At 44.0% G+C, this 25,906-nt stretch overlaps 1 protein-coding gene across 2 annotated transcripts in view; it reads right to left on the bottom strand.

The window, feature by feature from the left end:
- Positions 1-17,142, bottom strand: part of LOC117231471 (zinc finger homeobox protein 3-like) — a 288,298-nt gene extending 271,156 nt beyond the window's left edge. The window contains exons 1-2 of one of the 2 annotated variants that reach the window (XM_033489938.1): positions 16,536-17,142; positions 400-478 (exon numbers count right to left, since the gene is read on the bottom strand). The gene's annotated coding sequence lies outside the window, so the exon portion shown is untranslated. The remainder of the gene's footprint in view (positions 1-399; positions 479-16,535) is intronic. The other variant, XM_033489937.1, reaches the window with a different exon arrangement.
- Between the last annotated feature and the right edge of the window lie 8,764 nt (positions 17,143-25,906).

Below are 25,906 nucleotides of genomic sequence, written 5' to 3'. Positions count from 1 at the left end.
ACATTTCTCACATTCCTTCCATCCCTTGCATTCCCTACATTCCGTCCATCCCTTACATTTCCTACATTCTTCACTTTTCTTTTCTTTCCGACACTTTGTATCCATTGTCCCGCTTTGCAATAAATAAATGTATGGTAGTAAGTAATTTGTTTGTCGAAAAGGTTGATGTTAATCGTGTGTCATGTACTCGTATAAAGTGGTGCTGATCAATTTGACTCGAGAGAGAGACTCGTATAATTTCGAATTAGATTTCTTGCTAGTTCACCTCGTTTCTTCAATACCTATGTATCCTAATAATCGTGAACGAGATAAGCGTGCTTCAACGACCGTTAATTACTCGGATTACCAAGCCAAGTAATTAACACCTGAACGAATACGGTTGATTAATTACCAACTCACCATTCCGGGGATCGGTGTTCTGCACAGTCTTCCCGCCTCTCTGTTTCGTTTCTGCCGACGTCACATTCTTCGCGCGAATCTGAAAGACAGAAAAAAATCGCTCGTTACCAATCTGTCGCGTTCACGCGGTGCTACATCGTCGTGGACGCGGAAGGTGTGCGGGTCGTTTGCGGTTAATATCGTCGATCATCGGCGTAGATTGGATCGAAGAGCCGAAGCCTCTGTATAACTTCGAAACGCGTAACGCATCGTCCTCGTTGAGAAATAAATTTGCGACGCGTCACGAGGCAATTGGGGAGAGAGGGGAAGAGATCGATCCTCGATTACGCGGCGGTCTGACCGTGGACGTGCAAACAGGCCTATACCGAGATCTAATTATCCCGGCTGTTCGTCGATAAAAACAATATTAATTTTCCTCGAGACGGGGTATACAACCGGCGTATCGATTTATCGGGTGTTCCTTCCAATTTCGGTTACAGACCTTCCTCTCGCACGCGATTAATCCTGTATCGATCCAGTTCGGATCGAGTCACTAGCGGATATAAAATATTTTTTTCACGCGTTTTACATTTTCCTCGTCAAAATATTGCACTACTATTATATATATATACTAATTGTTTTTGACAGTCTTACAATGCAGGATCAGTTGCTGGCTTATTGCGTTTTTTATTAATTAATTCTTCGTTTATCGTCCGTTACGTAAAGATTTAGTCTACATCGCATCGTTAAATTTATTCACCTACAAACACCCGGTATAATCCAGTGGCGCACCGTATATCGGTAATTCAAGCGGCGTTTGCTCGATGAGCGGTATTCTATAATTAGTATCGGACAGGGGAATTTTTATTTTCGTTTAAACTTGAACGTCCTTGCCTGGCGGCCCAACGTCACGGATTCGTATCTTTTTTACCCCGGCTCCGGAGGCGGCAGACCACGGAGATTTCGCGGCCGGTTCGATAATAATTATTATCGTCGAAGCTTATTTTTTCACCTAGCGTCCTCATCGTGCTGGATCGCGTTCGGCCGTGTAGTACTCACGCGTTACGAACGCTAATTCGCTCTCTCTGGCGGTCAGTTAAAAAAATGAGGATTACAAATAATTTGAATCGCAAGCACCACGATACGCCGGCGGCGGACATCGTCCGGCGACCACCTGGCGTCTTCTTCTCTTCCCTTCGAAAATTTTGCCCCGTCTCCACCGTCTCCACACAGAGTCTGTTCTTTTCATTTTCTGATTATTGTAGTTGCTAGGTGTATTCAACTATAGCAAGATATCGCCCTATTGTCGAGGTAATAGATTTTTCACATTTCTCACATTCCTCACAAGGAGAAGATTATCGCATAAGGTTATCACGAAGACAAAATATGTTCTCAGATGCATTAAAATTAGGATATATGTTACTGAAAATTTGAGAGCAGATATCTATATTTAACTAATATATAAGAGAACGAGAAGGACGTACCCATATTATTTTTGGATCTTATATTATAGTAATAGTGAATAATAACGAAGAATCTTTCGTTTGGTTCGACACAAAGGGTGCAGCATCGGCTAACTATTAAATTCGAACTCTAACAACGTATTTCTTTTACCGTGTCCCATCTTTATTTTCTTAGATCATTGTTCTGCATCGAAGCCAAAGAATTTTTACCGCTGTACTCGCAACCTACAAATATTATCCTCTATGCAAAAAGTTTCGGTATTTTTATATCGATCCTACCATGATATCGGTAGACTTTGACTTTCGATGAATTCTTCTGCAACAACTTTTCGGGATCTCTTAATAGCCCAACTCGCGTTATTCATACGTATATTTCCGTAACAATCAAATTTACAAGCGTTCCGAGCAAAAGGAGAAACTAAAAAAGAATCGTTCATCCGTGAGCCTGTTGGTAGTTGGTCAGCCCCAGCGAGCATGTAACGACCGATGATTATTTTCGGTATTTTTCGCAAACGTCCACGACTAATAGCTCGTGACTGGAAACCTCAAAAAGCGTCCATAAATCCGGCCGGATTTTGTTTTCACGATTTAGTGACCGCTATTTTTAATTCATCCCGCGTAATTTCGAGAGCTTTAGCCTTGAGTGCCTCGATGAGATTCATGCTCCGCTAACCGGACCCGCTCGAAAACTATTCTCTATGTATTATACACGCTCATACATTTTCATTTTGAGGACGTGCGTCGAAAATGAAACAACGCTCGTTCTACGAATGGCTAGCGTGTGACACACGGTCATCATCATCGGCGTCGTCGTTGTCGTCGTCGTCGTCTTCGTCGTCTTCGTCGGCTCCGTCGGCTTCGTCGGCTTCGTCGTCTTCGTCGTCGTCTTCGTCGTCTTCGTCGTCGTCTTTGTCGTCGTCGTCGTCGTCGTCGTCGATGGCCTCGGCGGCGGCGTCTCCGACAACAAGCATCGGTGGATACGGGAATAGGCTTAAAAAACAAGATAAATGAGAAAAGGTGAGAGACACCGTGGCAGGAAAAAAAAAAGAGGTCACCGGCAATGTCTACGAGCGTGCTTACTACGCTACTTTAGTTAATTAGAGGCAAAATAAGACAAGGTCTAAAGCAAGACTCGCAGATTCTTCTTCTTTCCGCCACCCATTCGTTCTTTCTCCTTTCTTCCTTCGTGCGTTTCGCTCCCTTTAAGCGTTCACCTTTCCTCCCTCTCACGCTTCTCTCACTTATTTGTGTTTCCCTGTGTTTGTTTAATCAGGCGCCGGACTCAGTCTTCATTACTAGCACTAATTTATCTGCCTTGTCGTCCGACTCTTTCCAACCATCCGACCACGATCCTTCTTGTCCATTGTACGTACGTAAGAGAAAACAGTGGCGTAACGAAATAACTGGGAGCCTTCGTTTCTGTTGAACGCGAAACCGAGATGTTTTATTGTCCTCGTTCCATGTAATTCGATGTAATCCTCCTCGAGCCTGCGTTCCTTGTTTTCTCGCCGGTTCCTTCTGCTTCTTTTCCTGTACCTTTCCTTTTTTTCCCCTGTCTTTTTAAGCATCATACATTTCAGCAATTTATTTGTAATCTCGGTACATTAATCACGGAGTGTGACGAATTCGAACGGTATAGGACGATGCGTAGCAATCTGAAGTCAATTTGCACGGAATCGACCAATTACTGGGAAATTTTCCTATCAAATGTACGAGAGAACTTACGGTAGCGACTAAAAAAACACGATCCTCTTTAATAATTTGCGAAGGATTAATTTTATGACGATCTTGACAAATTTTATCGACGACGACACTATCCGCTTCGTTTAATTCCATCTCAATAAAAATTGATTTTCAGATCTTTCTATACCAGAAAGTCAGTTTTACTCTTCCTTTTAAGCGTTACATGCCGACACACGGAGAGAACATTTTCGTCCTGGCAAATTTCAGATTAGCCAAATGCTCGAAAGGATTTGAAAACTAGAAAGATATTGAATCGACCATCGGTCGGGATCACCTCGAATACGAAATCTCAGGGAACAAATTAACTTGCGCGTTAAATTAACCCGGCCGTTCGTCGAATCGAGCGACGAAGCTCGGTAACGCGTCTTACCGTCCAGGGACAAAAGGGAGTTCGATAGCAGGATGAGGAGACGAAGAAGAAGAACGAAGAAGAAGAAGAAGAGTCGTACGGGGGGCTTCTGGATATCGACGGCAATATTCGTTAAGTCCCGCTAAGACCCTGTATGTGGTGTAGTTCGTTCATTCGGATTGCCAAGTCTCTTTCCGTCCTTTTCTCTCTTTGATTTCTCGCCCCTTGCCTTTCTTATCCCGACGACTCGTGGGAGAGGGAGAACGGTGACGATCGTTTCTCCGTTCTATCTTTCTCACCCACGCGACAGACTTTAGGTCCAGGAATACCTCTATGCCGAAGGATCAGCGTGTCAATAAGGTGTTTGTTTAATTTGCGGATTTGTCTGCTTGCGCCTTCCACGCCCAGTGCCTCTCAACTAGCTAGCGTCAGCGAATTGACGAATACAAAGAGAGAAATCTTGGATAGTTGGATTCATCGAAGACGCGATAATAGTTTCGAAGAATTAGCAAGCTGCATAAGTGGTCATAATTGTTTCTAGATCTTTTTTACGTTAATATATAATTATTTTTGTCGAATATAATCGTTGAATAATCGTTTTTAAAAGAATTTACGTTTGAACTGTACGATACTACTGGCTTTTCGAACAAATATTATTACACTCAACGTGAAATAATAATTATGTTACATTAGCTGATGTCTATAGTCATTTGAAGGTCGTAGAAGGTCGTCGAGGTTGTGCCGATTGAAGATTATTTTGTGGGGCCATGAAAGTCATTCTTCCTCTCATCGTCTGTGGGTGGATGTTGGAAAGTTATCGAACACTGCGAAGACGTAGCAAATACGTTACTTTTCCAAGTGAGGTAGCATTGCACATTGATGATATTGCACTTCTGAATGAGCGAAGTATGCACTTCGTTGAAAGAGAACTTCTCTGAATATGTTTTTGTTCTATGAAACATAAAGGCTGTAATTTATTTCAAACGCTGTATTTAGATAGATATGTCGTCGTTAATTTGATACGTTGAATTTGTAGTTTATGGCAATAAATACTATTGGACGCTATTCGTGTAAATAAAACGACGTCCTAACGAGGTTTGTCGATACAACATACGTGTACAGCACGTATAGTAAATTTCTGCTTATCCTATTCGCAAGAATACGATTCGGATAAATTTCAAACACTGAACACACCAACTAGGTGAAAAGAAAATTTACTGGAACAATGAGAGATTGTATAAAGTACTAATCATTGCTCCGTCGTTTGAAATGAATTAAAGCCTATAAAATATTAATACATCGATACGGTGATAAAAATCTTTTCACGGAAATACTTTTCATAATACATGCCTCGTTATGAAACCTACAGTTCTATTTTATTCTTTCGTGGACAAAACTTTCGTCGATGTCGTAAAAGTGTTTCCGTCGAATCATTCGATCCGTAATACGAGCAAATTTTAACGAAGCGCCATGCTGGTAACAAGCGAGCCCCGGTGACTCGCGGGTAGAATACGTTTCATTGTGTGCGCACAAAAATCAGGAAATCACGTATTCCTCGGCATGCATAATTCTGGCACAATGCATACACGAGCGAAATGTTTTATCGTAATGGTCGTGACGTGCGGACGTCACGTAAGTCAACGCGATTATGAGAAAGCAGTTAACGTCATTTCAGTCGATTCCCATGCACATAAATACGCGGAGCGGAACCAGCTGTCCACCACAATGTGGAAGATCCTTCGATGAGACGAACAATTACATAAGGGACGCGACGTTCTCTCCTCTGCCAATAGACGGGAGAGAGAGACGGGTCAGCCTTTCGCCTCATTAAGCCGTTCTTTCCGCCAAATAAATGAAGAAGTTGCGCGGAATTTCAGGCCACCGGTATACGAAAGGGACAGCTATTAAAACGCATGAGAAGCATATTTCTGTTGGAAACAAATTCGAACTGTCCTCGCCACGAGAGCGGATTTGCTTCTATTTACGCTCCAAGGCATGAACTTAAGAGAGGCACGACAGTTTCTTCTTTAAACGTATCAAATTGTTCGTGTAACTTTGCCAGCAATGGTAGGTAGATTAGCGAAAGGTGGAGTTATTATTTTGTTACGTACAGAGAATGAAAATCATTTCAGACTCTACGATTCTGTGATAAAAGGTTCGTTAAAAAAATTTCCATCACTTTTATGCGCCAAACCCTTTCTCCATGTTCATTTACGGTGGCCACAAAAATATGTATCGTAACATTTATATATCAATCAGTTGGGTGTAAACACATTTAGGTATAACTAGATTACGATATATCGAAAGGTAAAAAACGATAATATGTCAAAACTAGTAAATCGTGGAAGTAAACTAATTTTCAAAATATTCATCCGCGTGCTTTCTATACAGATTGCAACGGTAACAGAAGGTCGCGTGAAACGAGTAAAATCGACGATTAAACGCCGATGGCATAGCATTTAAAGCGGTGGAATGAGTCCCCATCCTATCCAGATTACGCATTGTCTCTCTCTCTCTCTCTCTTTCTCTCGGAACTCTGGGAAATAGGGGTCGTTATTGCAGTGCAATGTAACGGCCATGAAGGTCATTGTTCAACCGTTTTTAGGGTTCGAGCAATGACCAGTTCCGGCGCGCATGAGAACGGACTGAAACAAAAGCTGGCAAACCTGTTGGAAACAATCGGCCACGGCTCACCCTTGGTTGGGGGAGCTTATAACGCTCAGAAGGGGATGAACAGTTGGGTGACTTTTTTTGGCCTAAGAGGAGCTGCCATTGTGCGATACTCGCAACATGTGTGCCTTCGTGTTGTCACGATGAGATCCCCCGATCATCCTTCCACTATGTTTCACCGCGATTCTTCAGCTTCCAAAGATGCAACTTTTGTTTCTTTTTCCTGTTATAACGCAACGAATTGACGATTACGTGTAAACTTTCATAACGTATTTGGTCGATTAAACGGGCTAATTCGAAAAAATGAAAACTGTGTCACTGTAAATTACGCTACGTTTTAGTGTCAGATTATATCTTTTGCATGTTTGCCACATACTTCGTCAAAGACGTCATTAGAAACCAAGGAATTAAGTTAATTGTAGTTAGGACAATTTCTATCTCTTTCTGGAAGTTACAAATCGTCGAAGCTTGTAAAAGTATTATTTCCACTCTACTTTAAACGAAAACTTCAAAAAATATCGTGATGTTCTAACGACAGGCGTATTAAGAAAACTGCGATATAAACAAATATTCTCCAGGGACGAACCTGTGCAATATTATACAAGATTTCCGGCTAATTCACCGTGTGTCTATCTTCCTCCACCGTTTTTCACCCTTTCTAGTCTCATCTACCTTCGATTCCTTCTTTACACGTTTCCCGTATTTCCCTCATTTTCCGTCTTCTTACACAATCCTCGGCTTTTCCTCTTACAGAATGAAGGTTAGGGAAGGGTGTGAGGCCACGGTGAAGGCGAGAGCATGAAGCGGGCAGAGGCGAGTCGAACGTAGGAAGTAAGCTGCTCGTGGAGGGGAAGACGGGGAACGGGGTTGGTCAGTGCTCCTTACTTAGAGGGTGGCGAGTCTGTTCTTAATTAACGCTCGCCTCTTTTGCTGCACACCCCTCGCCACCGTGGCACCGTAATGAGGCTCCTCGAGTGTGTGTATGTGTAATACGTGTGTACGTCTATGTATATGCGATACGTAAGTGTCGGGCATGGCTGGGAGCCAGTGTGGGTGACCTAGATGAGACGCGCCCCCGTCTAACTAATTCTTTTCTTCCGCGCTGACCACTAAAGTAAGTAGATGGCCGTGTACGAGGCATCGACGTCGGTGTGCGGATAGTTCCAAGGTATTCGTGCCGGTTCCACCAGCGTCTGGAAACACGTACATGTATACATGGTGGATATATGCTCGGGCAGCGTGGCCATATTCCTCCGAGCGAGCCACAGCCGGCTACCACTCGTACAACTTCCACGTTACCTCGTGAGAGTTAGGTGAACGTAAACACTATACCGTAGCTTCCGTGCATTAAAGTGTATCAAAATGACTTTACGTCGTGTGCCACTGTATTTCGTACATTAGCGGCGTGGATCGAATGTCACCGAGAAGCCTGGTTCTGCTTTTGCGCAGGTTAGCCATACAACGGCTACGGTGCTATCGCAATTTGCAATCGATCCAGCGTTTGCTCTTAGTCCAGACTTTTCAGATTCAACTTCTTTCCATCGAATTCTTCCGTCACGATCGAACCAAGATTCCGCCGGGTGTGCTGGTTTCATCGACTCTTACGATTGTCCTTTTACCGCGTTTCTTTCAGACCAGCTTCGAAAGCTTCGACGTATTATCATAGAAATGAAGTTTATTTTCACGTGTTTCGTGCGACTTGCTCTCTCATACGTTTTTCTATTAGTATCGTTTAATATTTATGGCAAAGCTATAGAGAAGCTACGGTAAAGCTGTGGTAAAGCAATCTCGTATTGAATTAACTATTTGATCACCTGAAGGGAAGGTGGTCAAAATGATCAATACACTCTATATGCTTGAATTAAAAATTTAGAAACGTATAACACAGCGTATAATCTGATTTATAGATCAACGATGTGAATTGACGCTGCTTGTTAGATAACTGTCCACTGTCAAAAATATCAACGTCAAAGTATCAAAGTATCGTTTATGTTATAAGAAGCGTCACTGGAAGAAAACCAAACGTGGGAATGGTGTAACGCAAGAGAAGGTCACGGCGCGTTTATTTCACGCGGGGCGTCACATCCTAAACCATAAAATCGTTGGTTTCGCTAGCGAGAAACGAAGCGTTCGCCACAATGAAAAGAAAAGACAGGTGGACGATCGACGGGCCCATTCTTCAGTCACATCCTGGGCTGGTCCCACCTCCGCCTTCTGCCTTCTTCCTGCTACCCCCTTTCCTAGCGGACCACGGCGTGGATAACAGCAATTAAGCCTTCCCCGTTAATAGAGACGATTGTGATTAATTATCGGATTTAATGACCGGCTACTTGTACTTGTAAATATAGGGACACAGGACGCGCGCATGTGGCTACACCGTAAAAATTAGAGACCATGATTCCTCAGGGTGCTCCTCCTTCTACTCCACCGATCTCCGCCTCCCCTTGCGCCTACTTCTTCTTCGTCCTCGTGTGTCACCGGTACGCGTGTGCGCCCGCCAGAGAGAAACGGCCGTGTCACACTCCGCTGATCTTTTAACCGGCAATCAAGCAGACCTGTGGGACCGTCCACCTTAGTATCCTATACGAAACCTAACCTATTCTGCTTACCAACGTTCCAGTGTCTTTCAGAAGAGCCTGTTTAAGCAGCTTCTGTGTATCTGAATTTTGGAAGCTTTCCCTCTCGGCATTTGGCCTTTAGTTACACTTACGTATGGAAAAACAACGTTACGCTCGTACGGAACACGCACACAGCTTATTCGTATCGTGAACGCGTGGTGTCTTATTCACACCTTTTTCTTTTTCTCCTACAGTATGTTATCAAACGTGATCGCGCACATACGTTTCAAAAGGCAACCTATAAGTTAACTCGTCGTATTGGGATTGAGTGTCGTTAACAAAGTTGGACGAGTTAATAAACTTGTTAATATTCGATATAGTTTGAAATTTTCACGTGCGAGTTGTTTGATCTCAAAGTGACGTATTAACAAGTTGGTCAACGCCGCAATTTAATCTTATGGCGCGTGATCTCGTAGCACATTAACGTTAAATAGTGGCAAAATGTCAAAATATCGTTCGAAGAAAACGCGTTTTATGGCTGGAACAGTGCGAACTGTAATAAGAATCCGGGACGCGAAGGCTTGAAATATCTCATTGGTTAACATTGTTTGTCGAGCAAGAAAGGCCGCAGTGTCTGAAGCGTGACTTTTAAATGCGCCCAGGCTATTTTCAACAACGATCTCAATGGAAAACTAGCGATATTATAAACATACAAAGTGTAAGACGTTTGTGGATGAAAGGTTTGAATCACGGCCAAATTACCGTACATATTGACTAATCGGGACCGAGAGTATTATAGCTGGGCGAAGTTTCGTTTAAATGCTATGTACGCCAATATTTAAATGATATGTATTCGTAAAATCGACCAACCGGTGCATATTTAAGTATTGTGCATGAATATGAGACGCCGGCGTGGGAGAGCGTGAGCTCACGTGCCGAAATTAACTGTGGCCTCTTGGCATTTAAAAATAATTGGTAATTATTGGCATTATTAATAGTTTCGCTGGCTCGAGCGGACGGCGCGTACAAGTTTGCAAACGCGCGTTCACGAGCTCGTTTCGTGCAATCGAACGTGTATTCGTAAACCGCGTACGAAATGATTTTTCTGTCGGGTTTACTCGCGAATCCAGAGAATTTGTATTATACTCGACGATCGTAAAAATAATACGGTAAAAATGAAAAAAACATTGGTGAATCTGGCTCTACTCTTACAACTTCCATCCAATTTAATTACATTTTTCTTAACAACTTCTTATTATTTAGTGGCAAATCGTTCTTTTCGTTTGTATCATGTACGTACATTAGATTTTCAAAGCTGTACATACATACGCGAACAAATATAATATTTTTGTGATTGTTGAAAAATTTCCCCTATAAAAATAATTAAAAATAATTATCCTACTTCGTATGTGATTTTGTATAAAAATTATTTTTACACAGAAAAAATATCAGAATATCATTCGATATATTAGAAGAAGTATTTAGAAGGGAAGGATAAATGCGTAATATTTTTTGCCACTATACTATTCTGATGCGGAAAGTCCGTATTCGAAAAAGTTCATTTGACAAAGGAAGAAAATAGCGGTTCCACCTGAGAACGTAATCAATTCGATGGAAGAAGCTCGGCGTGCTTTTTTTCCTTCGACGAAGAACCGAGTCGTTCATCGAAGTATCGATTGGTTCGTATAATAATTACCTCCCCTGCATTAGGGGTGACTACCCCCACCACGATCCTAAACGAGCCACGCTGCCTTGTATTAGACTAGACTCGACGAGGGGTGAGTGAACGGTGGCGTACCCGGGCAAGAGCAGCTGTTACATTCTTTGAATCCTTTCGAGTCACGTTAATTAATTATTTATCCGGCTCGTAAATAACTATCGGCCGGTTGTTATAGCGAACGTACCGCTCGATACGTCAAGTTTTCTCTGGAACTCAATCTATACCTTCTAAGAAAACGTGTCGCAACAAATACAGCGGTAAAAGCTCCGCCGCTATATTCCGCAGAGCCTAATCAACCTTTCAAAGCCATTTAACCTCGATACTCACAATTTTCCAAGGGAAGACGCATAAACTTTCACGCGAATAATTTACTCGAGCCACGAAAGCTTGTTGGATGGATCGCGAACGAGCGAAAAGCGTAAGGCAGAAGACCCACTCTCGTCTTATCTATTATTCAAGATTAACAATTAGTCAGGCGGCTTTACAGCTTGAATAATTAACCGGACAAGACGAAGTGGAGCAAAACGGCGTTTTCTCGGCCGATTCTTGAGTACTCGTGACGGCGGCCAGTACTCTAACTCGGGTAAGCGCGCGCTACGAGCAAAAGCAAAGGAAACAGCACGAACACGAGCACGACAACGCGAATGGCGCTTCATGCAAGCGCGCTTTCGGATCCGGGATCCGTGAACGCACCCGCGCTTTCGCTCGACATGTCGGCTTGTCGGTTGGATGGGTGGGTGGCGGTCGGGTATTTTTGTATCTAATTATAATCCTCGGGTGAGGGAGCGAGGCAATCGCCTAAAATTAGAGCATATAGTCTAACCGGTACACGTCGCTCGCTATTTTATATTTTCCCGTCTCTTTCGCGCCCGTACGCGTGCCACCGACCGCGCTCGCTCCCTTTTTCCTTCTCGGCTCACGCCGCGCGACTCGTCGCTCATCCTGCCAGCCGTTTTATCGCCTTCCCTCTACCCCACCGAGGTCATATCTATTGCTCTCTTTCAAAACCAACCGCTCACTCTCGTTAGAAGTCTAACAGAAGTCACCGGGAAAGCCGACGTGCGGGAATTCGTACGCGATTATCGCGCGTTACGTCCACACGATCCAACGTTCTGTCTCGTTGGAGTTCTGGCTCCTTTTATACGACCAAGCGTTATTATGCATGCGGTGGTTCGCGACGAATATACAGAGTGAATTTTGTATACGCGAAGAATGCTTGAAATTGGAGGATCTAAATACGACACATATTAACCCTTTGTATTTCGATCGTGATATAACGTACAATGAACAGATCGAACAGGTTTCTACAGTGACGCTTTTTAAAACAAACAGATCATTGAAGTTTTCGAAAGAGAAAGATTGAGGAAATATCGAGGATCTTTTAAATTTATCAGTTCGAAAGAAGTAACATTAGATCGAAGTTACAAGAATCTTCGGTAATTTAAAAAGAGCGAAATTCATTTCTATTGCAATTATTCCATCTAGTACCGTCACGCTATACATACGCTAAACTTGACAATCAATATACCGACAAAAGCACCCAATTTTGTACATTTCATAGTACGACGATCAATCACTCGATCTACGCAGATATTATCGTAAAATCTCAAAAGCAAAAGTTACCAGAAAAGGTAGAAAATGGAGTCCTCTCCATTAGCCTTTACGCCACGCGATTAATGTGTCTCTTTCAAAGATATACATCCATAGATTTGGTCTTCCGGTCGCTTAATGGACTCCTTCGCGTCGAAGATCAACCGTGTAGGATCAAGCGGGTCGCAACGAACCGTTGTCGTATCGACGGGGGCGACTGAAAGGAACGTCGTCCGGTAGAACGCGATTGTGGGGCAGAGGAGGGCAAAGGGGTGAAAATAGAAGGAAAAAGAAATAATGATCCATAGTGAAACAATAACACGAGTGACAGCTTGTGATTAGCCGGCATAGAAGCATAATCAGGATAATGACGGGTTTACACCCTCTCTCTGGCTGCAAGAAAGGGAGCCGATCGAGTGACGGCGGGACGAGAGGACGGCGGTTGCACGGTTTGTCGAGTTAATTGTCGTCTAGCGTGTCGATGCGAACGTACCCCCGTCCAGGCACACGCAAATGTCACTGCGAGGCACGAGCAGAGGGAGAATAATAATAAAAAAAAAAAAAAAAAGAAGAGAAAGGGGGAAAAAAATGAAAGTTCCTCGCGGAGCTGCCACGACAATTAAAGGGAAAAGCGGACGCGCGGGGCTGTTCCGTCAGCGAAATTGCGATGCTTCGGGGAACCGTAATGGACGGGCGATAAAGAAATACGATCGCGCGCTAATTGATGTTAAAACCACGACCTAACGTCTGCTTAATCGATTGTCAAATAGTTGAGCCACGAATGGCCGTAACAACACGACCGTGTTACGAAACCGAGTATGAAGATAAATTGTTTTTGAAGTAGAATTGAAACGTAACTGTGATTTTAGTGGCTAGTTCGTGTCCATTGTGTACGTATCTTTCTAACTTTCAAATATTTCGTACGTTTAAGAGGAAAATACGAAACTACTGGTAATATCTACGTGTGATTCTTTTTATTCTATATCGCGTTCGAATTTCTCTTAGTTTGCCTTCTAATTTCTCTCTAGAAGTAAGCATAGAATTATAGCGAGTGGTCAGTAAAGGTACCTTAACTAATGGGAGTTCTGGAGGAAAACAAAGACTCGTGAAAGAAATCAATATTTCTGTTAAAATAACTGGTCGACAAACATAATCTACTGGCACAATATAGCTGGTCGTATCTTCTCGGCGAGAAGCAACGATGGTCGTCTAAATATCCCTTTCTAGGAATATTAATTTCAAAATAATCCCGAGAAGGCCATTTTTAGGCCATTCACGGTACATACACGGAAAATTCGAAGACAAAAGCAAGATCCAATAAATCGTTAAATGTACTACTAGTATATCTGTGAGCCGAATCCTTCAGGAAACAATTACCTAGGAATTTAATTCGTCCCTAGAATTTTTCGATGCTGTCGAAGATTACGATCCACACGCCACCCATAAACGACGAAAAAAAGCAAAATCATAGAAAGAGACCAGGAACGTTGTAGAACGATCGGCGAACGCATGAAGCGTGAGTTTTTCGTGGCACGATCGAACGCGATGAAGATAATCGTAGGTTCGCAAGGTAGCACGATCTAACGCGATCGTGAAAAGATCGAGGCCCGACGCTGGCGAAGATCGCCGGGCACGCGGATAATAATCGTTGATTGGCATCGATCGAAAGTCGTTCCGTAGGTTTTATGGGAAAATCGGCTGACACGTGACGATCGTTGAACGATCGACAGTCGGCTTGGCCGTACGTGACTGCGATCGTTAATCGCGACCGAAGCAGGAAAAAGGGGGACGGCTAGAAAAATGCCGAAGAAACGCGGATAAAACGATAATTCGGTCAACGGGCCCCCAACAGGGAAAAAGATTTAATTTCTACGTGGATTATTAATCCGGAATCCGACTTCTTGCGTACGATACGTTTTCATGGGATCGTGTTAGGAATACCGATCGTTCTATGCTTCATTGTGACCGCGTGAAACATTCAAACTCAATGACGCAACGTGGATCGTAATTGTGTGTGAAACAAAAACCTTCCACTTGGTTCTACCTAAGCGGTTAATTTTCGCAACAGAGGAATATTTCGGGAATATTTCGTATGTTCGCGTGAAACAATGACGTTAGTGTCCAAAGGTGAGTACAGGCGGGTTGAGTAAACTGACAGACACACGATTAAAGTCGTGGAGGATTCGAACAAATTTTTATTCGTAACACACAAACTTATATAACAAGGTGAATCGGCGTAATCGTAAGTAGAACATTCTAGCGTATAATCAGACAGCTCGTGATCGGACGAAGCGACAATGCGAGAGGCACTACGGGCAACCTATCTTCGAACAAACGGTCATTGTCTCTTTATTGAACTTACGAACGATCGGCTTGGTAGATAACGTTTTGCCAAAAATTTCAAAGGCAAACCGTTCGGCTCGAATTCGATAGTCGCGATAAGGAATCTGCTTGTTTGGAAGGGACACAACGTTCACAATGACAGGCACGATCAAGCAAACACACAGACAGATTCATAGACGAAGTGGTATGCGTACGTGCAGGAAAAGAAGGATAGGATGGAAGAATTTTTCGCCGCGACGCAACCATCTCGGGTCGAGCTGCCGAACGCGTGGATCGAGGCCTCGCAGAATTTCGGATTTCTCGAAGCTGCGACTGGTCTAGGCCATAAGAACATCGTTAAGATTATATTTAGGCATCGTAAAAGAAAATATGCGCCCGTTGGAGCCAAGTCGCTCATTACGTGAGACAGCATTAACGCCGCCGTACAACCAACGAGTTTTCAGCATCGTATACTCGCGTTAAAATATATATAGTTAGCGATCTACGTGGTAAACCGGTGGATCCAAGGTGTTATTCGAAATTTCATGCAATTAGCTGCAAGCGTTTGTCCACGAGGCATAGTTTATCTCCCTCTTGAATTCTTGCAACGTCAAATTAAGAAATACCTAACACGTTACATGATTTTAAACTAAAGCAGCATAGAAAGGTAGGAAAAGTTTCCTTAACTAAACGAATACCGATCTTTCTTTCTGCGCCGTATTTCCTTCTTATTTTCCTTTCGTTTCTTTTTTCGTTGGTCGACGTGGATTTTTACGAGACTCCGCTTCCAGGCAGAAAAGTCTTCCGCGCTGTTCACCACGGGATTGTAACACGGTCCTTGAAACCCAACGATGCTCTTCACTGTCTGCGAATTTCTAGGTCAATGCTGTCTACCGTGGCCGTTGCACGGGAAAAGTAACTAGTCGCCGTCTTCGAAAACAATTTCAACTACCGAACCAAGATGCCAGCCCCTGGAAATTTTAATTGAACCAGAATTTCCGTTGCTTAATGGATGCTTTAGAAGCCATCAAAAGTATGAGACTTCAATTCGAGCAAATTATTATGCGGAGTATTTCTATCCTTAAATCCAACTAGTAGGTATCTTCGAATCGTAGCCTATGATTCATAGGAGATCCTAGCAGTATGGAGTAAACACGAATTAGGTTACGTAATTTTATTTCGACGCAAGCTATCACAGTTGACCTATGACCTAACGAAAATTGTATCGAAATCAACAAACACCTACAATTCTGGTTCGAACTAAACAACAAGCGCAAAGAAATTTCAAATACTTGTAAGGCATAAGGCTTAAGATCGAGCTTCCGAAATCAATCAAAAGAAGCCGATTACTTGTCAACCTCGTGACAACGAATCAAACGCGCATCAACGTGGTGAAATCCTCTCCGCGCGAGGAGCGAGATGGGAGCTAGGTTTTAAAAAAGGGATAGAATACGACGAGTGGCGCTTGAAGAAAAGTCGGAAACACCGAAATTCGACGAGCGGCCCAAAGGGGTTGGTCGCGGAAAATCGCGAAGGGCGGGTCGCGAGAGGAAGGTAGACATCGGCGGGAAGCAAGGGGCGACCAGGGGGTGTCGGTGTGCGCGTCCCGAGGGTAATGGGAGGCGGGGGGAGCCGGTTTAGGAAGGGGGGTGGAGGATGGTGGCAGAGTAGGGCCGGCGAAAACGCGGTATGCAAAGCAGGCGGCGAATTTAAACGGTCCTGCGCAGAACGAATGGCCTCACCTCGTGCTACGCTCCCTCGTTTCTTCTCTCTCGGCCTCGTGCTCGCTCGCACTCGCGCGACCACGTCTCTGGATGCGACTTCGCGAGCACCCACACGCAGGTACCACCAGAGGGGCAAAGAGAAACACACCGAAGGAGCGACAGACACCGAAACAGACAGCGAGGCGAAGAGAGAGGGAAGCAGCGGTAGAGAAGAAGAGGAAAAGCGACACGGACCGAGAGTAGCGCGGACAAAGACGGAGAGAGTGACCGCTCTTTGGCTCCCTCTCACGTTTCCTCACCGGTTCTCTCTCACTTGTCTCCCCGTGGCACACGTGCACGCAGCGAAACTACGTTCTCCTGTCAGCAGAACTCCCGATGCGGCCCGTACGACCTGCGAAGGACCGTGTGTCCACCTGGACGCGGCACTCGCGCGACGATCCTCACGGCCAACGCGTATAATATCCCCAGGAAGCGTGGCAACCTGTCCGCTCGACGGACCACCGCGACGAAACAACCACGTCTAGGCGCGTTACATTCGATCGCGTTGACCGCGGCGACGTTTTCCACCCGGATTCGAGTAAAATGGCTGCTCTCGCCGCTGCGGCGCGCCCGAGCTTACTGGCTTGCCTCCCTTCGTTTGGGTCTCCACACAGACAGACGCGCGATCGCTGCCACGCGTGTGTGCGGATGCACACGTACGTCGGGGGCGCACACGCGCATGTACACGTTTGCCACGGAGAGGCACACGCGCGCGACCATCCCGACCGCGACGGTACACGTATATAGAACGCGCGGCCTCGTGTATACACGCGTGCTCCCACACGTAGCTTCGTGCACGCACACGCGAGACCGCTTCGCCCCCGCCAACCACGCGCGCACGTGTCTGCGCGCAGAACAGCTGAGCGGAAAGGAACGCGCTTCTTTCTTGCCTTTCGCCAACTTCGCGTCTCGCGCTTTTCGATCTTTCTTCGACCATTCGGTACGCGTCGTTCCTCTTCCCCGTTCAGCAGAGTTCGATCGGGTGCGCGGAGAGTTTCGTCGCATCGATCCGATCGATCGAAAGAGGCGAGGATCGTCGAGTGCGCGGTGCCATTTAGCTCGAAAGTTTCCAAGTTTCAGACGCGACTGAGCAGAATTTAAGACGATTCGACACGCTGTCGGAGAGATTTAATTGTTCTCCGTCCGGTCCGCCTTCGCGTTCGATACGGCCACCCAACCGAATGTCAAGAACCACAGAGCCAGATATAAAGAATCCCACTTTTGCTCGCGGCCGCGTTTTCTCGAATCTCCGATCCCGTCGGAGAAACTTCGATCGCTCGACACGCCAGCTTGGAAAGTTGCCGCCCGTTATTTTATCCAGCATGACAATACCGTGATCGCGAATTTACGACTGGCTCGTAACGGCGCCTGGTTGCGTTATCCTATTCCGGCCCACCGTTAAAGACACCACGCGGACAGGGAATCGCAACAACGTAAATCGAAGATCTAGATTATCGCTCCAACCGGTGCACCGTTTCGTCGTCGTGGTTAACGTTACTACGGACTCGCGCGTTTAATTAGATCAGAGTGGATCGAAGCTTGGCACCGAGACGTACGTCGACGACGATACTTTACTCGTCGCGACCGCTGTGTGCCAGAACGGAATGTCGCAGCGAATGAAGCTGAAACGAGGATGAGCTCATTTGCTCTGACGTATTTAAGAAACACAAAAGATCCGCAGAAAGTAAAAAAGAACAAGGAAAAACCTCTGCCTCTATATCGTTACTGACAGAAAAGCTTCGAGTCGCAACGCGGTAGACAACTGCAGTAGGGCAGAATCGTCTGGTTTTCTGCATTCTTGCAGCGCTTCGTGCCATTATTGGCATTATGAGTATGCAAATTGACGAAGAAGGATAACGGGTGCGTTGACCAACCTATTAGTAGGCATAGGCCACCTCGATCGTGTCTCCTTATTGACGTAACGGTTCTCAGTGACGATTTTCGTTCCGTTTGGAAGGCCGTGGCGGACGCGGAGGCAGCGCGTCTCACATCGATCGTACTGGCATGCTCGTTACGTCAGGATCGTACGATTTCTAGAATTAATTAGCCGCGATAGATCACGTCGCAGCTTTTTCACCGTTCTCCTCCGACCTTTTTTCTAGCCGCGTGCACGAGAAAAAATATCGTAATTGCTTTGCGTGGGTAAGAAAAGTTGATTACGCTAACGGTATCTCGGCTTCTTTTATCGGAGAACTTCCAGCGGAACGGCGACCCGACGGTCTACCACGTGAAAACGAAAGCTATTCACCGTGAATGTTTAATTTCGATTCCGATCGATCTTACTTATACCTCAAAAATTTGTACGTAACATTTCTAAGGAAAGATAACGCGTTACTTGTTGGTTGGTTGATCGTTTATCTATAGTCTACGGGTAATACGAGTATTTTCCTTCTTGTCGAGTATCTGCAGAACGAGGTGTTCGGTATGGTTTTTGATGTTTTTATCGTTGGCTCGTAGAGGCCGATAGTTCGCTGCTAATACCCTAAGTGCTGTGTGCCTCGGATTAATTTCATACTTCGCGACGTGAAAAAAATATAGCGGGGCCGACGAGCACCTCCTTCCCCGGCAATTTGATCGTTTATCACGATCAATTAAATTTCCTGCGCGGCGACGATAATTGACCAACGCCATCACCCTTGTACCACGGTGTCGAGATAATCTCTGGTGCAAGTGCCGATAAATGGCGCATTCGCGTGAATGGCGCATTCTGTACCGCGCTATCATTATTTTACGAGATACGTTTTAAGCGTAATAAATTTTATTGTGCTTCTACCGTCCACCCCCCTCCACCCTCCCGCTACCACCACCATCGATTCCTTGGCCTTCCTCGAAACAAGCTCGAGCGTCGCGGCTCCTCGCGAACAAACCGGAACCGGTAAACAGATTTTCTAGAATTCCGGATGGTAAACGAATCGAGGAAAAATCCTGGCATCGCTCGCGATCGCTGGAAATCGTAGCTATTTCACGAATAACCTTTCTTACTTTACGCGATCTAACGAGGATCAGACGATTAGGAGAGTCAGACGATGCTTTGAAAGTTTCCATCGCCTCCTTATTATTTTTATCGTTCTAAGCGAGTGTCGTAATAATTACTATTAATTATTTTTTCCATCAAAGTTGAAGTCTACAGTCTAACGAATTAATAACTTACGAATATATCAGAAGCAGATTGTTTAGTTCTCTGTCAATCACGAACATATTAGAGGAAAAATGAAAGAACCACGTATAGACATGTGGTTCCTCGCGATTTTACCACCTCGCCTCCCTGTATTGCTAGCACGTATATCCCATAAATATGTCGTAAATTAATGTTATAAATCGTATAACAGGAGACAATAATTACATCTTTCCGTTCAATTTGCCATGACACGCATACAAATAGGGAAATATGTACTTTTTTTTATTGAATTGACTACGATGACATTTACATACAATATATCGTGTTCCAAGTTGCTCGTTGAACACGATAATTGCCAGAGAAACCGAGACGTTTCAACGAATTATTCTTTAAGAAATGCTCGTATTGTTCGAGATGCAACATAAGCATAGTGGCTGAAGGTAGTGTTGTGCAGCTAGGAATAGTGTCGGTGATTTCCGCGTCGCGACGCTCGCGACGGGCTCGTCGTTGTAACGCGGTGCCGGCCACGAGCACGCGCGACTATACAAATCAATATTTTCTACATATCTCACGAGTTTTCCCTAATTGGCCGGCTGCACGAGCCACACCACTCGACATGGCCATGCCGCGTTTTTATGATTGTTTGCTGGAAACACGTATCTCGATTGAATCTGGAGGATGCGCGTCGTTTCTTGTTTTTCAAATAAAAACACCATTCAACTGTCGTCAACCCTGTGTCGCAGGGCAAAAACCAACTATGACAGAATGCTTGCAAAAACTTGTTGTTCGTCAAGCGAATCAACGTGATCATCCCTTTTGTTCCTATTATTGGATCGTTATGGTAGCCGTCCTAGTAAATGCGTTGCAAATATGCGATGCATATTTAGATCATAACGTTTGTTGCATTAAGAATGTTGGTAGAGTGACAATTACGCTCAAACAGATTCTTTTCTACGTAAGTTTATAAAATATTTGAATAATTAAAAAAGAAGAAACGATCTATAATTTTTCGCTACTTATCATTTACTTACATTTCTTATCGGACAAAACCTGCAGCACGATACTTCTCACGATTCGTTTTCAATACACTGTTCGGATATGCAAATAATCGTATAGTATTTCCATAGATACAAAGTGGAATGACGATAAAAACAAATGAAATTTCCAAGTAAATATACTTATGACAAATTACAGTTGTGTAACCGCTGTAATTTTCCTTTCGAAATGACCCTGATTTTCTACAGAATTTAAAACGTCGTTGAATATTCTACGAATTCTACTACAAATCGTGTTTACAAATGGATTATTCGTTCTCTAACTGCTTCCAATTGCCTCAGTTAACTCTAATTGTAGATAAACTAATTTCTTGATAGTCAATGTCGATAAGCAATATTCCATCTGGTGTCCTCGCGTGTGTTTGATCAGTAACGTAAGCATTATTTCGGACGAAATTTTCGGAAAGAAGGAGAAACTATCTTCTGAGAAATTGCAGACGTTCGTCCACACGGTGAACGAGTTCGGAGGTATTATGAAATAAATCTCGTTATTGCTTGGTCGAGGAAGAAAAGCGGGCGGTCAGTTTTAATTAAAGAACTCGGGGCGTCAGCTGCTCCTTGCCAACGGCTCGCTGGTTTCCCTTCTTTTCCTTTTTTTCCCTCTCTTTCTTCCAGTCGTGCATCGCGACCGATATCGCCTACGTATGTGCCATAAAACCCACGGTTTCGATGGGAAAAATAGTCACCGAACGAAAACGGTGACTCGTCAATGTTGCACTATATCCGTAAATCGAAGTACGAGCGAGTTCATTAATACCACGATCATAGTAAATCAAGTAGATCTCTTTCATACGCGTCATACGATCAACGTGACGTTACGTAAATCAATTTTATTTAACGTTTTACGAACCGATGTAAACGCTAATATCGGTAATTAATGTCTTATATCGAGCCATAAATTAAAATGAAATTCATAACGAAAGAATATGCCAATTAGACTTGCATATGTACAAAGAAACATGCTTTTGAAGAGCGAGAAATGGTAAATTCGTGTCCTTGAATTGGTTTAGATAACGATGTAATTGCGCAATCGATAATATATTGCAACTTAATAAATTATATATATTATTATTAAAGTTAATAAATGTCATCGTTATTATTTCTCTTATTCCACCAAAGATTATTTGTTACCATATGCAGATGAATTTTTTATGTTAATATATTTATAATTTGTTAGGTATAAGTTCTATGGTGAACGGATAGATAAATATTGTTATCAATGAAATAAGAGTAACGGACAAAAATGAAAGCGAATCGTAAACTACACGTAAGAGGCTGCATTCCTAATAATTTGCACACTTGGAAACCTGTCGCACATATAACCATCGATGTCTCATCGCGCCACGTGGATCGTAAAACTAAAGAGTGACTAGCATCGTGCTGGAGGTACTTAACGAATAGGTAAAAGAGCTCGAAGAGCAACGGGCAATCGAAGAAATTGCCGGTGCAATTTTATACGAATGGGAGGAGGGGAGGGAGGGAAGGACGCGTCGCGTTCCAGTTAATGCGAAAAATATTTACAACGGTACACATGTCCACGATCAGAAACACACCCAAGATGACGCTTTTATTATTCCAGCGAATGTGCTCCACGAAAGCGTGTACTACATCATAGACGTAACATTTTATGGGTCGTACCGGTGACCTTATGAGGCAGCCACGGTGAATTCTTTAAGACTCCTGCAGAGATAATATAATCCGCTATAACGCGGAGCCACCAAGTAACCGAGTAACCAAACATCACTGGGATCCAATAAAGAACTGTACTTGACGAAATAATGCTAGACTACTGGCATGGAAAGTAGACATAATTGACTCGGTAATGACGAGGTAAACGGACAGTTCTATTAAGCGCTGTAGTACGTACGTGCTGAACATGATGGATACCACCGCGTAAGTACCTGCAAAAATAATTACTTTCACATTTTGCATGGGGCCAGACAAATGTCAGTGTAACCGGTGAAATTCGATTTTTCACGAAATTTATCGACCGATATAAATATTCTTTCTTACGAAGAGTTTTGGATAGTCGAAGTTCGCATTAGGACGTTACCTGGTTAAACAGGCAAGGTTATCAAAAACAACGATTTGCGTGTACGATGTGTATGTTTTGTGATCTAAAACTTGCGAACTGCGGGTCACACACGGTCGATGTGTTAAGTGCCATAAACAGTGATAGCCCAAGAATTTCCTACTTATCTTTCAAGTTACAATAATAGCATAAAATGTGAAATACTACATGCGTTATAACCGTTGAGCAATTTTACTTTTTAATAAGATATACATTTTACATTTTACACGCGTTATGTTATACATTTTATGTAGGTATGTCATGTTGAAACGCGTATAATATATGGCACTATCTTAGCGCTGTGAATAAGGCTTACAAAGTCTGTTCCGTAGGTAACGTGCGCGTTAAGAAAAAAAACCCTACTCGCAAAGAGAACAAGCGTGTTGAAAGCTAAAGTGAAAGAAATAGTCGGAGAACGTTATCCGAGAACACGAAGCTCATAATTAGAAATGGAATGTAATAACGAACCGAGCGAGCGTTTCTTGCCCTAGAAACTCGTTTCTGTCGTTGCGGATATGCAGCATCGTGGCCTACAATTCCGTGAAATATCGCCAAGCTGTATGTCTCAATTAGCCACGCGTCGCAATTAGAACGTCATTTTCGCGACATGTTTTAAACGGATCGCGTTAAAGTCTCGGGACAAGCCAAGACGAGAACCGAAGGTACCTAGAACCGGACAGCAAGACGGATAAACGCGCAACGAGACGAAACGCGCGTCCTCCTCGTCGCGAAACAAAGTTACTCAAAGTTGTAGCGAAGCGTCGAATGGACCTAACGAGCAGCAACGAACCGCCGGAACGAGCATCACCGTGCCTCATTAGTGACTTTTAATTTTCCAAAGCGAGCCTCTCTCCTTCGAGTACTCGGAAACGACCACTAGGCGTTGTCGCTGTGAGAATAAAAAGAGCGCAGAGAAATACAGAGATGAAGGAAGAAAGAAAGAGGAAAAGAAAGGGAAACAGCAACAGCAACACGGCACGGTGCGGTGGCCCGCGCGCCATTGTTCCCTCGGTTCTTTATTCCTCCTCCGCCTCCTCCCTCCTCTTTTTCTTCTGTCCTCGCGCACCGTGGCTTTATTGTGTTTGAGCTCGACGCTCCACTCTTTTGTTTTGCTTCGCGCGCCATTAGAGGGGCTAATTGCCGCTCATACGCGATCGCCTTTTGTTTCCTCCTTTTGCCACCTTTTCTCCGGGAGTCCCTTCACCCAACAACGGAGTTTCATCTCTCTCACCCTTGACGCGACGTCGCCTGTGTCCACTTCATGCCTTCCTCTTTGCGGCCACGAGAACCAGACAGAGCTGAGTCATATCTCCTTCTTGCACCACCCTTGTCTTCCTCTCGCTTCTGTCCCGTCCAATACAGTCGGGAACTTGTCGTTCCGTCTTCTTCTCGCCGGGAAACGATCGGTTTTTATCATCTTCCCCTCGCGATCTTCCACGCCATCCCATCGTTCGCGTTCCACGCTGACTTTCCGACTTGGCGCGATTCTGCTTCTCTTTTCTACCGGCAGCTTTTCTCTACGAGGAAAAGCGAGAGAGCGAGGGAAGAGCGAGAGACAGAGAAGGAAGAAGAACGAGGGAAGGAGAACGAGGGAAGACGAAGAGACGCGTTTTAACGCCTCGGTGACCTTCGTCGATGCTTGTTCTTCTTCACCACGGTGTTCCTCGGATTGTCGCGGTTGCGCGTGTACGACGTTCCTTTCTGATTGCCTAACTAAAGCGAATTCATTCTATCGATGCATCATAGTTGATAAGATTAGACGATCGATCTCTCGTCCATGTTGACGGTTGTGTGTAGAAACGATCGAACGTGAGACGATTAGATGATCGAGCGCGGCTGTATTACTCGGTGAAAGAAGAGACTTGTTCTTTGTACGGATGCTTCCAGCAAATTAACGACAAATCGGAATGAACACGCGGAGATGAGGCAAGATAACGGTTATTAGGAAACGCGATATTGTACTGCGTGTTTGAAATACCAATTTTTGTGTTGAACTTATTGCTTTCGGGGAAGCAACTGTTTTCGACGTTGTAATTTATGGACTGTGGAATGAAGATTCAACCTTGAGCATTGGATGTGCTTAGTGGGATCGAGGATTTTATATCTTAATTCTTTGTTAATGGGCTTCCTCCTCGAAGATAAACAGTAAGCTACGCGTCAACCCTCGTTTGTCTCCCTTTTGTTTCTTAGAAATAAAACGATCACATTGGCGAAAAGCTACTCTATAACGAGAAGATAAATATTTTCAAATTCTTTAATTAAATATAGTGATAAAATAATGTACGGGATATACTGAATTTGACATATATTAACACAGCGTGCGAAAATGCGGACGAGTTAAACGAGACCCGTCCCTTTATTTTATTAAAGAAGAGTGAAACCATTATGTTATAGCAAAGCAGCACACAAAATTTGAAAAAAATTGCAACAATTCCACGAAGAATTCTTATGAAAAGTTAGAAAAACGAGTGCAGCTTAAACGTATCCACGGAAGAATAGGGATATCGAGGGAAAAACGAGGAGCAGCCCGAGGGAGGCCCATAACCAAGAGAGAAAAGATCCAGCAACGGGATAGACGGTTTTAATTCGGTGGAAAGCTAATAATTCCGGTATTGTGCGATCCTTGCCAACGTTATTGTTTCCCTGCGGGGCCTCGTACTCGCGCAGAGGACTCTTCTCGTATCCTGCTTCCATCGTTCTTTTCAATCGAGCCGAACAATGAGAAGAAGAGCCAGTTCTCTTCCTTTTTCTCCTCCGTATATATATATATATATATATATATACGGATATATATATATATATATATATATATATATATATTGTAGCTTAATTATTGGTTTTATTATGATTTTGTCCTTCTCGCCGAGAGCTTGCTCTCGCGGTCATCATCCCACTGGCGAAGGAAAAAGAAGAAAAGTCGAGAAGGCAGAAAAGGAGAGACGGTGAACAACAAAAGGAAGAAAAGAAATAGAGACGAGAGAAAGAAGGTGCAGTCTCGATGACAATACGCTTCGTTCTCCCTCTGCCTCTGACGCTTATTAGAACGAAGATGAGAAAGGACTTGGAGCGAGCAAGCAGCTTCATTATTAATTTCGAGGGGCTTGAC

Source organism: Bombus vosnesenskii, unplaced genomic scaffold (assembly GCF_011952255.1).
Source record: "Bombus vosnesenskii isolate JDL3184/JDL3185 unplaced genomic scaffold, Bvos_JDL3184-5_v1.1 scf7180000013272, whole genome shotgun sequence".
NCBI lineage: Eukaryota > Metazoa > Arthropoda > Insecta > Hymenoptera > Apidae > Bombus > Bombus vosnesenskii.
The sequence above is the reverse complement of the archived record's forward strand: the minus strand, read 5'-3'. Positions and strand labels throughout refer to the sequence as shown.